Raw genomic sequence first — 13,955 nt, forward strand, 5'->3', positions numbered from 1 at the left:
TTTGGTGCATTTTTAGAATCTTTGGGGATATTTTTGTTCATCCCGAAGATGGGATGCTACCTTTTACAGTTAGTAAATTTATATGATTACACTAGTTCATAAAGCATATTGAAGCAAGGCCATTAAGCAGAGCTTAATCTGCATACCTCTTCTTTATTTTTATTTTTTCATGTGCCATCATTATGAGTCTAATTGTTACGCCATCATATTATTATGTAAATCAGAGCCAGTCTAGTAGACTACAAGAGCATACTCCAGCAGTATAACTTTTGCTGTCTTCTGATAAAGTATGTAGCCATTTTGAGACATTGAAAGGTTCACTCCTATGCAAAGCCCTGATGATATGGATATTATGTAAGCCCATTATATTACCTGAAGCCCTTTTCTGTTTTGTATCTCCCACTTAGAGATGTTGCTTCAAGCCTATCGTGATTCGTGACAAGTGGTGGTTGTAGTAGAACAGCTCAGCACGCTAATCTCCCTCCTGTTCTGAATCTAATGACATTCATTCATCTACAAGAGTGTGACATGCAGGTACTGATTCACCCAGAGGCGTATCTAGGGAAAATAGCGCCTAGGGCAAGCACTGAAATTGCGCCCCCTGTCCAAGCATCTGACACCCATCTTTCAGATAACTTTACCATAATATCAGCTGAAAAATACAAGTCAAGCTCATTAAGCTTTTCATATTTCAAAAACTATTTAGCAGTGGACTTAGCCAGGCCAAAAAATGCTGGAAAACTACAAATTTCAGTATGTGGGGGCTCATGAAATACCCAAATACTATGTGGAGATGTACTTGGAAAACTAAACAGAAGTGCCTGTCTAATTCTCTACTATGCATTGTAGCATCACTATTACATAAGTTTTTAAAATCAATGGAGAATTTGACTTTTCCCAGATACTCTGTAAATAATTAGAGGATATGCAGAGTAAACTGTGTTACTGCTTGGAATATATTCTAGACTTTCAGAAAGACAGTTAAAATGAGATTAAGAGAGCAAGAAACTCCCAGTGTGCCCTAATATTAAGGGTTTCACACTGATTCAAAGACAAACTTACCATTAATAGCCATATTAGCAAGACATCACATTTAACTCACTTATCACAAGAAGCAAAGTAAGAGCAAATGAATACAATCCTAGCTCCTAAGCGTCAGCTCAGTATTCACAAGCCCTGATTCTCTGTACATAGTGCCAATCAGAATATGTGTACAGTGTCTTATATTATATTTTTTTATTATTATTTTTACCCGTAGCCCCTTTGGGGGGCTTCCTAAAGGCTGGGGAGGGTTGCAAAGATTCCCCCTCACCCTGCTGGCCTCTAGGGCCTCGCAGGGACCATTTGTGCATGTGCAGTGGCCGTTTTTAAAAATATATATTTTTAAAAAGGCCACTGAAAACAAAATGGCCACCGTGCATGCTCAAATGGCCTCTGCAAAGCCTGGCATGACCTAGAGCCTCACAGAGGCCATTTGAGCATGCACGGTGGCCATTTTGTTTTTGGCAGCCATTTTTTAAAAATAATAATTTTACAAAATGGCGCCCCCCTTCAAGTGGCGCCCGGGGCACGTGCCCTGCCTGCCCTACCCCTGGATACACCCCTGGATTCACCTGTGCAAGACCCCTGCCCCTTCCAGAGGTGCCAGCTGTGTAGAGCAGCACCTTGACATGTACTGCAGCCCTGTGCCCATTAAAATCAAAGCAAAACAGTAACTTTTAAAGAAGATACTTCTTCAGCCTCCAAGATCTACACTCTGCAATATCTATCTAGCACATTTATAACCCACCTTTCCTTCAAAAAGCTCAGGTGTACTGGGTTCCCCCATTTTATCTTCACTACAGCCCTATCAGATTTGTTAGGTTGGACCAGAATAACTGGATGAGGATGATAAGCTTCATGATCCAGAAAGGAGTTAAACCCAGACCAGTCTGGTCCAAGTCCAATCATATTACCCACGATACCACACTGCCTCTCTGGTAGTAGGCCTGTATGAAATGGGGGCAGGGGGCACTAAACAGTTTGTGCTTATATAGATGAGCAAAAATACATTTTGTCTGCTTTTGTGGACTTCAAAAATAGGTTCTGTATCAGTCTTGCTGATGGATTCCTTCTGAAGGATTGCCAAAGTCTCAAAAATGGAGCACTTGTTTAGGAATATTCAATCTGCCCTGGAATTGTAGAACTGTAAATTGGTAAAGAAGTAAGCAAAGCATGAGAAGGAGCAATAGTTCACTGACAGAGCATCTTCAGAAGGTCCAAGGTTCAATCCTGGCATTTCCAATTGACAGCAGCTCAGGAGGTGAGGCTGGGGAAATCCTCTGTCTGAAAGTTGCTGCTGCTGCTAGCTAGAATAGGCAAGAGTGGGGTAGATGGACCAGTGGCTTAGTAGCAGGCATCTGCTAAGCAAAGCTAAGCTAAGCTCAACTTCAGCTAATAGCCGGACTTTGTGGCTGGGTTTAGCACCACAGCACTGCTGGGATCTGCACAGTCTTGGCTGCTTAAGCCTGGGCTTGGCTGCCCGTGAGAACAGCCTCACTGCTTTACGGCATTGTAAAATAGCTGATAGATGGGGGGTTATCGTTTTCATAACAGTAAAATCATCTGTGTTTGTACACCAGCTGAGAGAAGGCTGTTTATTGATCTGTTAAGGAGTGATATTGTTGGGCCCATTACAGTCTAATTTGGAAATGTTTTGTGCTATATTTGCCCAAAGAAAATCTGATTTGGTGGGGGGGGGGATATGAGACTGTAAATGAGACATTTCAATCTTATTGTGTGTTTCAAAATTAGATCTGTAATGTTGCCCTGATGAGTTGTAAACATGTTTTATTCTTAGTCATAAATATCAGCTTGATGGCAGTCCAGCATTTACTTTGTTAATTCATCATTTTGTTAAAGTCCCTCCTGGGTAGCAGTGAATAATAATTGGTTGGGTGGGGCAGAATGAATGAAAATTGGACGTTGACACAGGATTTACTTGGCGAAGATAAGCAAGTCATTTATTTATGAATGAATGAAAGAGAGACAGAGACAGAGACCGAGATAGAGATACGGGATAGAGATACGGGATAGGGATAGGGATAGAGACGGAGACGGAAACAGAGATAGAGATATAGTCATCATTTGTCAACCAACTCTATATAAAAACAGATTAACCAACAAAAATCAATAGATTAAATTACACACAAAACACAGAGCAGAAGGCTACAGCAACTAAAACTCCAGAAAGATTTCCTCATGGCCTGGATGAAGACAGCTGTCGTGCATTTATGAAATGCTATGAGGGAGGTGAGATAGTAGGTCTCATTGGGGAGAGTTCCATAATCTGGGTACAACCAACTAGAAGGCCCTGTCCCACATGCACAATGATTGTGCCTCAACAGGCATCAACATGCAGAGCAGAGGTCCCCCAGAAGATCTTGCTAAGCACTTTTTAAAGTGGTAGTACAGCAGGGAAATGCTTGAAGGTTGAAGCAGAAGGTTGCTGGTTCAAATCCCTGCTGGTACTATGTCGGGCAGCAGCAATATGGGAAGATGCTGAAAGGCATAATCTCATACTGCGCTGAAGGAGGCAATGGTAAATCCCTCCTGTATTCTACCAAAGACAACCACAGAGCTCTGTGGGCGCCAAGAGTCAAAATCAACTTGACGGCACACTTTACCTTTTTACCTTTCTATTTAGCAGGAGGAGATCAGCTGTCCCTATTCAACTGCATCAGAGCACCCCTCCCAGTGGTGGTTGCTGGTATTTCCCTTGTGTTTCTTTTTCAGATTGCGAGCCCTTCAGGAACAGGGAACCATCTTATTTGTAGACTTTTTCTGCAATAAACTGCTTTGATACTGTTTTTTGGTCTCAAAAAGTATCCTTTAAAGTATTCTGGAAGGAAGAGACAGGTTAGGATTGGGGATGTCAGCATGAAGGATGCATCTCCTGACTCCAGTTCTCCCCAAACTCTACCATACATTATGGGGTGTGAAAGGTAAAATTAAATATTCCACCACCCAAACTGTTCAGATTTGGGACTAGATAAGCAGTTTCTTGCTCACCTAGCTCCAAAACTCCAGCATGCAACAATTTCATGCTATGGCACTATTGACAGCAGATTTTTTTTTAAAAAATCAATCTTTCTCCCTGTCCCCATTCCTCACAGATTCCCAACTTGTGTAAGTATAATGTACATCAACTTATGGGTTGTGAAGGCAGAAGTAGGTAATGACAAGAAGGCTCTAACTAATTTCAAGGAAATCACAGAATGTGAAAAATACAGGGTAGGCTAGGTATTTTCATTAGTAATTTTCTTTCCATCAGCTTTAAATGATTCAATATTCTGCAGTATATAAAACTCGCTAAACAACATACCTAAAAAGACAAAGAAAAGGAAGTCTCTCGTATTATGCTAGAGAAATGGCTTTTCATTTCAAACATTTCTTTGTTTTAAAAAATGCACACTTTTTATTTTAAATGAAATTATTCCAGAACATTATTGTGCACAAGGTTTCAGTGGAAAGCATGTTTTTGTGGAAGCAGAAAGCAGCAGCAGGAAAAAAAATGTTCCTCCATTGCTCTCGATTTGTGACTCATCTCCTGGGAGTGGGCCCAGATTGTCTTCTTGTTCTGCTTACATGAGAGGGAAAGAATTGTAGAGTAAGGCATTGCTTAAGTTAGCATACTGTGGTGCCAAGCATATGTAGCAGACAAGAGTGGATGCATCAGTGGGCCGTTGTTCTCAAATGCAGTGGAGAAAATTATCAGATGTTTTCCATCTAAGCTCATCTCCCTGCTCTTTCAATGACTGTGATTTTTAGAAATGTTTTTGTGTATGTGTGCATAAGCAGGGATTTTTAATTTTTTTAAAAAAAAATCCCAACAGATGCATCATGGTGATGTGATCGATTAGATGCTGAAACATGGGTAGTAGTTCAAGTCTTTCAAGATTTTAAAACATTTCCAAAGTGCAGCCAACTTTCTTTTACATTCAGTGCTTATTCATCTAGCAAGATGGTTTTGTTCTAGAACAGTGGTTCCCAGCCTGGGGGCCTCCAGATGTTGCTGAACTACAACTCCCATTACCCCCTAGCCACAATAAATTGAAGCTGGGGCTGATGGGAGTTGTAGTTCATCAATATCTGGAGCCCCCCAGGTTGGTAACCACTGTTCTAGGATGCTGTAATGTATGGCTTGACAAATCCCAGGTGCCAGGGAGCCATAGCACATAGAAACTGAACAGTGGCACCTGTTCAGCTAGAATATTCATAGGTTGATTAATTTAATAAAATCTCTATTTGCTCCAAACAGCCTTGTTTCTGTTCTCAGAAAGTTATTTGTAAAAGGGATAAAGTCCACCACCACAATGTCCATCACTAAGTCCACTAAGATTCTTTTATATTTAACAGGAGGAGAGCAACTGTTCTTATCCAGTCCCAGCACAGCATCCCTCCAGTGGTTGTTGCTGGTGTCTGCCCTATGTTTCTTTTTTAGATGGTGAGCTCTTTGGGAACAGGGAACCATCTTATTTATTTATTTTCTAGGCAAATAGCTTTGATAGGTTTTGTTGAAAGGTGGTATATAAATATTCCTAGTAGCAGTAGCAGTAGAACCACAGTAAAGTTGTCAAGGCCTGCTGTGATGAGCAATATTGAATGCAAGATAACTACTGGAATTAATTCCTTATGTATGATGGCATAATAAGGCCTGGAAACTATTGAAACATTTCTGGTGTTCATTAAGAAGAAAGCTAAGCTATGTTTTATAAGAAGGAAATGTGGTTTTAAAGAAGCAAAATGATTACAGAAAACACAGGATTGTCATAGACTAGAAGGCTTAAGAATCACAGCAATTATCACAATTTGCTTTTCTTCTTTTTTACCATTTAGATTTGGGAAGGAAGAAGTAATTTATTATCATTTCTTTATAAATTTATCAATGAAAGGCCATATGGTGACAGCCAACAGTCTGGATGACTTTAAGAGATGTTTAGATAAATTCATGGAGGACAGGTCTATCAGTGACTACTGGTCTGAGGGCTATTGGCCACATCCAGCCTTAGAGGCAAGATGCCTCTAAATACTAGGGGTGTGCACAGAACTGGAATCACACAGAGGCCCATTGAGCAGGTGTGGGGGGCCTCCAAAATGGCCACTGCACCGGTTGAGGAAAGGCCTGAACAGGCCAAAAAACATCCGAATGGGGCCATTTTTGAAGGCAAGAAGGCCGGCAGGGGAAGGGTGAACCTCCACGGACACACACATGCCCTACCACCTCAGAGAACCACCCCAGCCAGAGGGGATAAGTTTAAGGGGGGAAATTAAAAATATTTTCCTTCATGAAATTCACAGTCAGGTACTGACAGAGGTCAAATTTCTAGATACGACTCTGCCCTAGAACAGTTAGTCTTGGAACCAACCAGGGAGAAGATGATTTTGGACTTAATCCTGAGTGGCACCCAAGACCTGGTGCTTGATGTCAGTGTCATCGACCTTTTAGGGAACAGTGACCATAGTGTGATCAAAGTCAACATACATGTGGGGAGAAGGATGTCTAACACAGACATTTTGAATTTCAGAAGGGGAAACTTCTCCAAAATGAGGAGTATGGTGAAAAGAAAGCTGAAAGGGAAAATCAGGAGAGTCACTTCGCTCCAGAATGAATGGAGTTTACTCAAAACCACAGTACTAGAACCCCAGTTAGACTGTATACCCCAGTTAGACTGTATACCACTAAGTCCAGGAGGATGCCAGCATGGCTAACAGGTAATGTCAATGAAGCCATAAAAGGGAAGAAGACTTCCTTCTGAAATTGGAAGGCCTGTCCAAATGAAGAGAACAGAAAGGAACACAAACTCTGGCAAAATAAATGCAAGGTGATAATAATGGAGGCAAAAAGAGAGTTTGAGCATCATAGGGAATAACAAAAACTTCTTTAAACACATCAGAAGCAAAAAACCTGACAGGGAGGCGGCTGGACCATTAGACAATGAGGGAGTGAAAGGGATTATTAAGGAGGAGATGGAGGTTGCAGAGAAGCTAAATGAATTCTTTGCATCCGTCTTCATGCCAGAGGATACTGAGCATATACCTGTTCCTGAAACAGGCTTTTTGAGGATGGAGGCTAAACAACTGAGACAGATAGAAGTGACAAGAGATGATGTTCTAAACTGTCTGCGAAAACTGAAAACTAGCAAATCGCCAGGTCCGGATAGCAAAAGTCCTCAAAGAACTCAAATGTGAAATTGCTGGCCTCCTTGCTAAAATATATAACTTATCCCTGCAATCAGGATCTGTCCCGGAGGACTGGAAAGTAGCCAATGTAACACCAATTTTCAAAAAGGGATCCAGGAGCGATCCGGGAAATTACAGGCCGGTTAGCTTAACATCCATTCCAGCCAGGCAAGTTGATGGAAAGCATCCTCAAGGATAAAATTGTAAAGCACATAGAACAGGCCCTGCTGGGAGAGAACTAACATGGCTTTTGCAAAGGTAAATCCTGCCTCACAAACCTTTTGGAGTTCTTTGAGAGTGTCAACAAATGTGTGGATAAAGGTGATCCAGTTGACATAGTCTACCTGGACTTCCAAAAAGCTTTCAACAAAGTTCCTCATCGAAGACTCCTGAGGAAACGTAGCAGTCATGGGATAAGGGGACAAGTACGTGTGTGGATTGCTAACTGGTTGAAAGACAGGAAACAGAGGATAGGGATAAATGGAGAGTTTTCACAATGGAGGGAAGTAAGAAGTGGGGTCCCCCAGGGATCTGTACTGGGACCGGTGCTTTTTAATTTATTCATAAATGATCTAGAAGCGGGGGCAAGCAGCAAGGTGGCCAGATTTGCAGATGATACCAAACTCTTTTGGGTAGTGAAATCCAAAATGGATTGTGAGGATCTCCAAAAGGATCTCTCCAAACTGGGGGAGTGGGCGGCAAAGTGGCAAATGCAGTTCAATGTTGGCAAGTGTAAAGTGATGCACATTGGGATGAAACCCCAACTTCAAGAATATGCTGATGGGATATTAGCTGTTGGTGTCTGACCAGGAGAGGGATCTTGGGGTCATGGTGGACAGCTCATTGAAAGTGTCAACTCAATGTGTGGCAGCTGTGAAAAAGGTCAATTCCACATTATGGATCATTAGGAAGGGGATTGTAATTGAAACGGCTAATATTATAATGCCATTATACAAAAATATGGTATGGCCACACCTGGAGTACTGTGTACAATTCTGGTCACCACATCTAAAAAAGGACATTGTAGAACTGGAAAAGGTGCAGAAGATGGCAACCAAGATGATTAGGGACCTAGAGCAGCTTTCTTATGAGGCAAGACTACAACACCTGGGGCTATTTAGTTTAGAAAAAAAGATGACTGCAGGGAGACATGATAGAGGTCTATAAAAGCATGCATGGTGTAGAGAAAGGGGATAAAGAGAAATTCTTCTCCCTCTCACATAGAACCAGGGGTCATCCCATGAAATTGATTGCTGGGAAATTTAGGACCTACAAACTGAAATTGTCACACAACGCATAATCAACTTGTGGAATTCTCTGCCACGAGATGTGGTGACAGCCCACAACCTGGACGGCATTAAGAGGGGTTTGGATAACTTCATGAAAGAGAGGTCTATCAATGGGTACTAGTCGGAGGGCTATAGGCCTCAAAGGCAGGATGCCCCTGAGTACCAGTTGCAGGGGAGTAACAGCAGGAGGGAGGGCATGCCCTCAACTCCTGCCTGTAGGCTTCCAGCAGCATCTGGTGAGCCACTGTGTGAAACAGGATGCTGGACTAGATGGGCCTTGGGCCTGATCCAGAAAGGTTGTTCTTATGTCCTAACCCCCCAAGCAGGCTGGGGTAGGTGGGTTCAGTCCAGGGTTGAGCCAAACTGGGGGTTCAAACCCCGAACCTTTGAACCGAACTGGTTCATTTTTGAACTGTTTGCACATCCCTACTAAATACCAGTTGCAGGGGAGTAAAAGCAAGAGAGAGGGCATTCCCTCAGCTCCTGTCTATGGGCTTCCCAGAGGCCTCTGGTGGGCCATTGTGTGAAGTAGGATGCTAGATTAGATGGGCCTTGGGCCTGATCCTGCAGGTCTGTTCTTATGTTATGTTCTTCTGGTATAAGAATTTCATATACATAACTTTGCTGCTGGTTTGCAAAGGAGTGGCGCAACTCTACGAAAGTTCACTGCATCTTAATGCTGCTTCTGTACCATGATAATATGAAACCAATCTGATATGGTCTCATAATATGTCTGCTACAAGGAAGCTGCTTAAAGCTGTTTTATTTATACCTGTCTATAATAGAATTTGGTCTCCATTGCACAGTTTGTCTTTAGATTGTCATGCCATTGTCCTGAGTATTTCATGGTGGCAGAGAATCAAATCCAACAGTGGGAAGCAATCTGCATGCCAAGCTGGTAGGCAGGAAGACTAACATACGTACACCATACATTCCTTTAAAAGTGCTTATTATAAATGCTTACTATATAATTTAGTTGCTGCAAGATATTTAAAGGAATTTATGGGGAGGGGGGGCACTATGATTAGCTGCGACTTTTTCTCCCTCCAGCAGATTAAATAAGGATAGGTTTCTGACAGGGTTAGTGTTCAAATTTGCTTCACGGTCAAATCTCCATTATTAAAATGGGTGAAATGTTTGTTATGTTGCCAGTTCCATTCTAATCATACCTGACTTCGGAACTGAAAAACAACCATGATTAACCATCAAAGTTCATGTTTAAATCCCAATCTGAAGCATCAGAAAAGAGCCCGTTCATTTGCTTTGGACCATGGTGGGTGGTGATTGATAGGAAGAGGAAGGAAAAGGCTAGCATACCTAAGAGAGGCATGGCCTGCCAAGGGGCGCCGCATGTCAAGTGCTGGTAGCTAGTCAGCAGCCTTCCGCCTGCGTAGCACTGGCTTCAGCCATTACTGCCTTGTGCCTCTTGCTGATGAGGAATCATGAGGATCCCCCGATTCCTGATCACTACTCAGTGGCAGTGGCCTTTTCCTGCTTATCACACCACCTCTCCAACCAGTTGTTGGCTTTGACCTTGTTAGCTGGTAAAGGCTTAAGGAGAGTCAGGGCATGCACGTACCTGATGCTTTTCTAGCCTATAATAACAGCAGACCACTTGTCATGACCCTGGATTCAGGAACCTCCCCCCACCCACCACCACCACAACTGAAGGATGAGGCAGGCAGCCTGTCTGACCACCCTCAATAAAATGATGGGACAGAATGTGGGTTGGGCATAGCCGTCCTATCCAGCTCCCACATGATCACTCTCTTCTCCTCCTATTTTAATGTTTGACCATCATGTACATGACCACTGATCGGGAGCGCACCCAGCTCTTCTCCCCTGGCGGGGCACTCCTTCAGCACTATTTAATATCATGCAAGCAAGGTTACTGTATGCTATGTATTCTAGCTGCATTACTTTGTTAGTAGCTAAATACTTCCACTTAATACACAGTACAAAAATATAGATGGAGTGTGTCTGAGTGCTCTGGATCACAAGCACACAGCCTTGTATAAAATGTTTAAGGTTACAAGGGAGTGGGATGGGGGGGAGAATAAATGGGTTTGGGGGACATTTGAACATGGACATGACCACATACCAAGCTACGCACTTGAATGCTCAAAACACACAAGAATGTGACACACAACCCAATATTAAGAGCAAAATAAAAACAAAGAACTGTGATTGTGTTAGGAAAATGGGATGGGGAAGAGGAGGAGTGCAGAACTAAAAAAAAAACAAATCTCAAAAATGACACCAAGTAGTATAGCCCATTTGAGCTACTAACAAAATACTGACAAAGTGGGAAGAGGAGCAGTTGTGTCAAAGGTGGCCAACTTTTTCCTGGCAGAATTCCTGTCCTTTTCCAATTGCATGACAAGCAAAAAATTCAAAAGCTGGACTTTTGCCTAGTGTGGAACTACAGTGATGGTTGTTGAAAGCTTCATCTGCTGATTTTCTGCCCATCAATGCAGTTTTTAAAGGCACAGAAGGCCTGCTGAAAGAAAAGTTGCAATTCTGTGCAGCCTTACCATTGGGATATGTCCAACTGAACCGGAACTCAGTAGGACTGCTGAGTAGACACACAACATGTCAGACTAAAAGCTGGTTATTGTTTAAATGCTCTCTTTCCACTAGCATTTCTGATGCAGTTTCTTATCGATTACCACCAGAATGGCAGATTGTTAGACCATAACAGAAGGGAAGTGCAAAGGAAATAAACAACACACTGAAAGTGAAATGTGGCTTATTAAACCTATAAAATAAGGGAAAGGCTAATATAAAATGACTTGCTTATCAGGCAACCAAGATTCTGCATATTTACAGATCATTCAATGAAAATCACTAGTCTCCCACAATATCAATATGCACCATGCTCATCCATTTATGTTATTTCAAAGTATTTTATTTCTCACATTTTCTATCTTAATTATTCTAAATAAGTCATGCTTGACAAATAGTATCATTAACCTTACCCATATATTATAGTTAAATGCTACTAAAGAGAGTTCCTTTGAAAATACTTGGTGGGCTTTAGGAAAATTTCCTCCATAAAAACTAATGAGATAACATATGCAGAAGAAACTGCACAATGAGTCATTTTTATTAATGCTATGGGTAACTGTGTAGTAATCAGGTCTCTTCTTTTGAATAGGGAAGACTCTATATCTATCTATCATGTTTTTATACCACCTGATATATACATCTCTAGACAAAATTTAACAGTATAAAAAAGTAACAAGTTGTTCTAGTAAGAACTAATCAGCCTACTTTACTTTCACTGTCTCTACATCTGGACTAAATTTGGTGCAAATCGGGGTCCACAAGATAGATTTCTTGTGCCTCAAATGTTCATGTGCCCACTATCTTGGATTGGGATGGATGTCATCATTACAAATGGTGTCCCTCTGTGTCACTCACTACAGCTGTTCCAAATTAGGTTCAAATTGGTTAGACAATTCTCAAGTTAGTGCACTTGTGCCTCAAAAGTGTATGCATCCGTCATCTTGGATTGGGGTGGGTGACATCATCACAAACTAAACCATTGGGACATCCCTATGTGTCCATTCAGCTGTAGCAAATTTGGTTCATATCGGTTAGGCGGTTCACAAGTTAGCCCACTTGTGCCTCAAAAGTTTACACGTCTGCCATCTTGGATTGGGGTGGATGACATCAGCACAAACTACATCATTGAGGTGTCCCTATGTGTCACTCACTGCAGCTGTACCTAATTTGATTTAAATTGGTTAGACAGTCCACAAATGAGCTTGCTTGCATCTCAGAGGTTCACATAGCTGCCATCTTGAATTGGAATGGATGGCATCATCACACACCACACCATTTGAGCATCCCTATGTGTCTCTACAGCTGTAGCAAATTTTTTTCAAATCGGTTAGGTGGTTCACAAGTTAGCCCCCTTGCGCCTCCAAGGTTTAAGCACCCACAATCTTGGATCAGGGTGGATGACATCATCATACACTATGCCGTTGAGGTGTGTCCCTACAACTGTACCCAGTTTGGTTCATATTGGTCCAGGTGTTGCAAAGTTGATGGGGGCGGGGGACATATGGACGGACACACAGACACACACACAAAATTCTGAGTGATCTCATAAGCCTACTGAAAAGTAGGCTAAAAACAGATAGAAATTCCACAAAACACAATAAAAACAGCCTCATAAAACAAAACAAATTATTTAAATTAATTCCAGTTAAAAGCCTTCGAGAACAGGTGCGCCTTGAAGTCTTCCTGAAAACAGAGATGGAGATGCTCCTATTTCGACAGGGAGCATATTCAAAAGCCCTGGGGCAGCCGCAGAGAAAGCCCAGTGCCAAGTCACCACCAAACGGGCTGGCAGCAACCATAACCGGACCTCTCCAGAAGATCATAATAGGCAGCAGGGTTCATGACAAAGGTGGCATTCTCTTAGATAACCTGGGCACAAGCTGTTAAGGGCTTTATAGGTAATAACCAGCACTTTGTATTTCACCCAGAAATGTATTGGCAACCTTTTAAAATCTCTGTTATGTGTCCCTTCGGGTTGTCCCACAGAACCAACCTGGCTGCCACATACTGTACCAATTGCAGTTTCTGGATTACATACAAAGGCAGCCTCACACAGAGTGCATTACAGCAGACACGCCTGGAAGTTACCAGCATATGTACCACTGTTTTAAGGTCATTTACCTCCAGAAATGGACATAGCCAATGTATCAGCCAAAGCTGATAAAAAGCACACTTGGTCACCGCCTCAACCAGAGGAACAAGGGAGAGTTTTGGATAGAGGAGTACTCCCAAGCTACATATCTGATCTTTCAAGGGGAGTCTAACCCCATGCAGAACAGGCAGCTCTAAACCATCTCTCGGGTCCTAACCCCCCGACCCCCAGTCAGCACCTCCATCTTATTTGGGTTCAACTTCAATTTGTTATCCCTCATCCAGCCCATTACTGATTCCAGGCCGGTGTTTAGGGAAGATGTGCCATTTCCTGGTGAAGTCAATATGGAGAAGTAGATCTGGGTGTCAGCAGCATATTGATAACACCCTGACTGTTACACCTGGGGCTCCTGAAGCTCATTGTTCATCTTCCCTCCTCTGCTTGTGGATGCAGTGAAATAATAAGGCAATGTTTATTATAGCTCATAACTGCCAGGTCAAAAATGTAGTGTGTTGGAGTTTTTTGCCTGGCAGTGGGGATGACCTCCTTTCCTTGTACTGTGCCCCTTGCAGATCCCTAACTCATCTGCAACTTTTCTGTTCCAGTCCCTGGCTCAGGATAAGCACGCATCTATTCTTTTGCTGGGGGGTGGGGGTGGCAGTTCCTTCCAGTCCACAGATACTTAATGTATTTATGGTTGGTCTTAGAGGGAAACTGTAGCACCAACAGATAACTGAGTGACATTCGGTGGAGATATGGCAGTGCAACTTCCACCATGAAATGAG

At 42.4% G+C, this 13,955-nt stretch overlaps 1 protein-coding gene and 1 long non-coding RNA gene across 6 annotated transcripts in view; one reads left to right on the top strand and one right to left on the bottom strand.

Annotated features, from left to right (window-relative positions):
• The window catches only part of LOC128333955 (uncharacterized), a 28,900-nt gene extending 25,064 nt beyond the window's left edge, over positions 1-3,836 (top strand). The window contains exons 4-5 of the long non-coding RNA XR_008311128.1: positions 408-534; positions 3,775-3,836. This is a non-coding gene — a long non-coding RNA (uncharacterized LOC128333955). The remainder of the gene's footprint in view (positions 1-407; positions 535-3,774) is intronic.
• Positions 1-13,955, bottom strand: part of PDE1A (phosphodiesterase 1A) — a 217,129-nt gene that overhangs the window by 180,675 nt on the left and 22,499 nt on the right. The window lies entirely within an intron of this gene.

This window comes from Hemicordylus capensis, chromosome 1, assembly GCF_027244095.1.
Source record: "Hemicordylus capensis ecotype Gifberg chromosome 1, rHemCap1.1.pri, whole genome shotgun sequence".
Lineage (NCBI taxonomy): Eukaryota > Metazoa > Chordata > Lepidosauria > Squamata > Cordylidae > Hemicordylus > Hemicordylus capensis.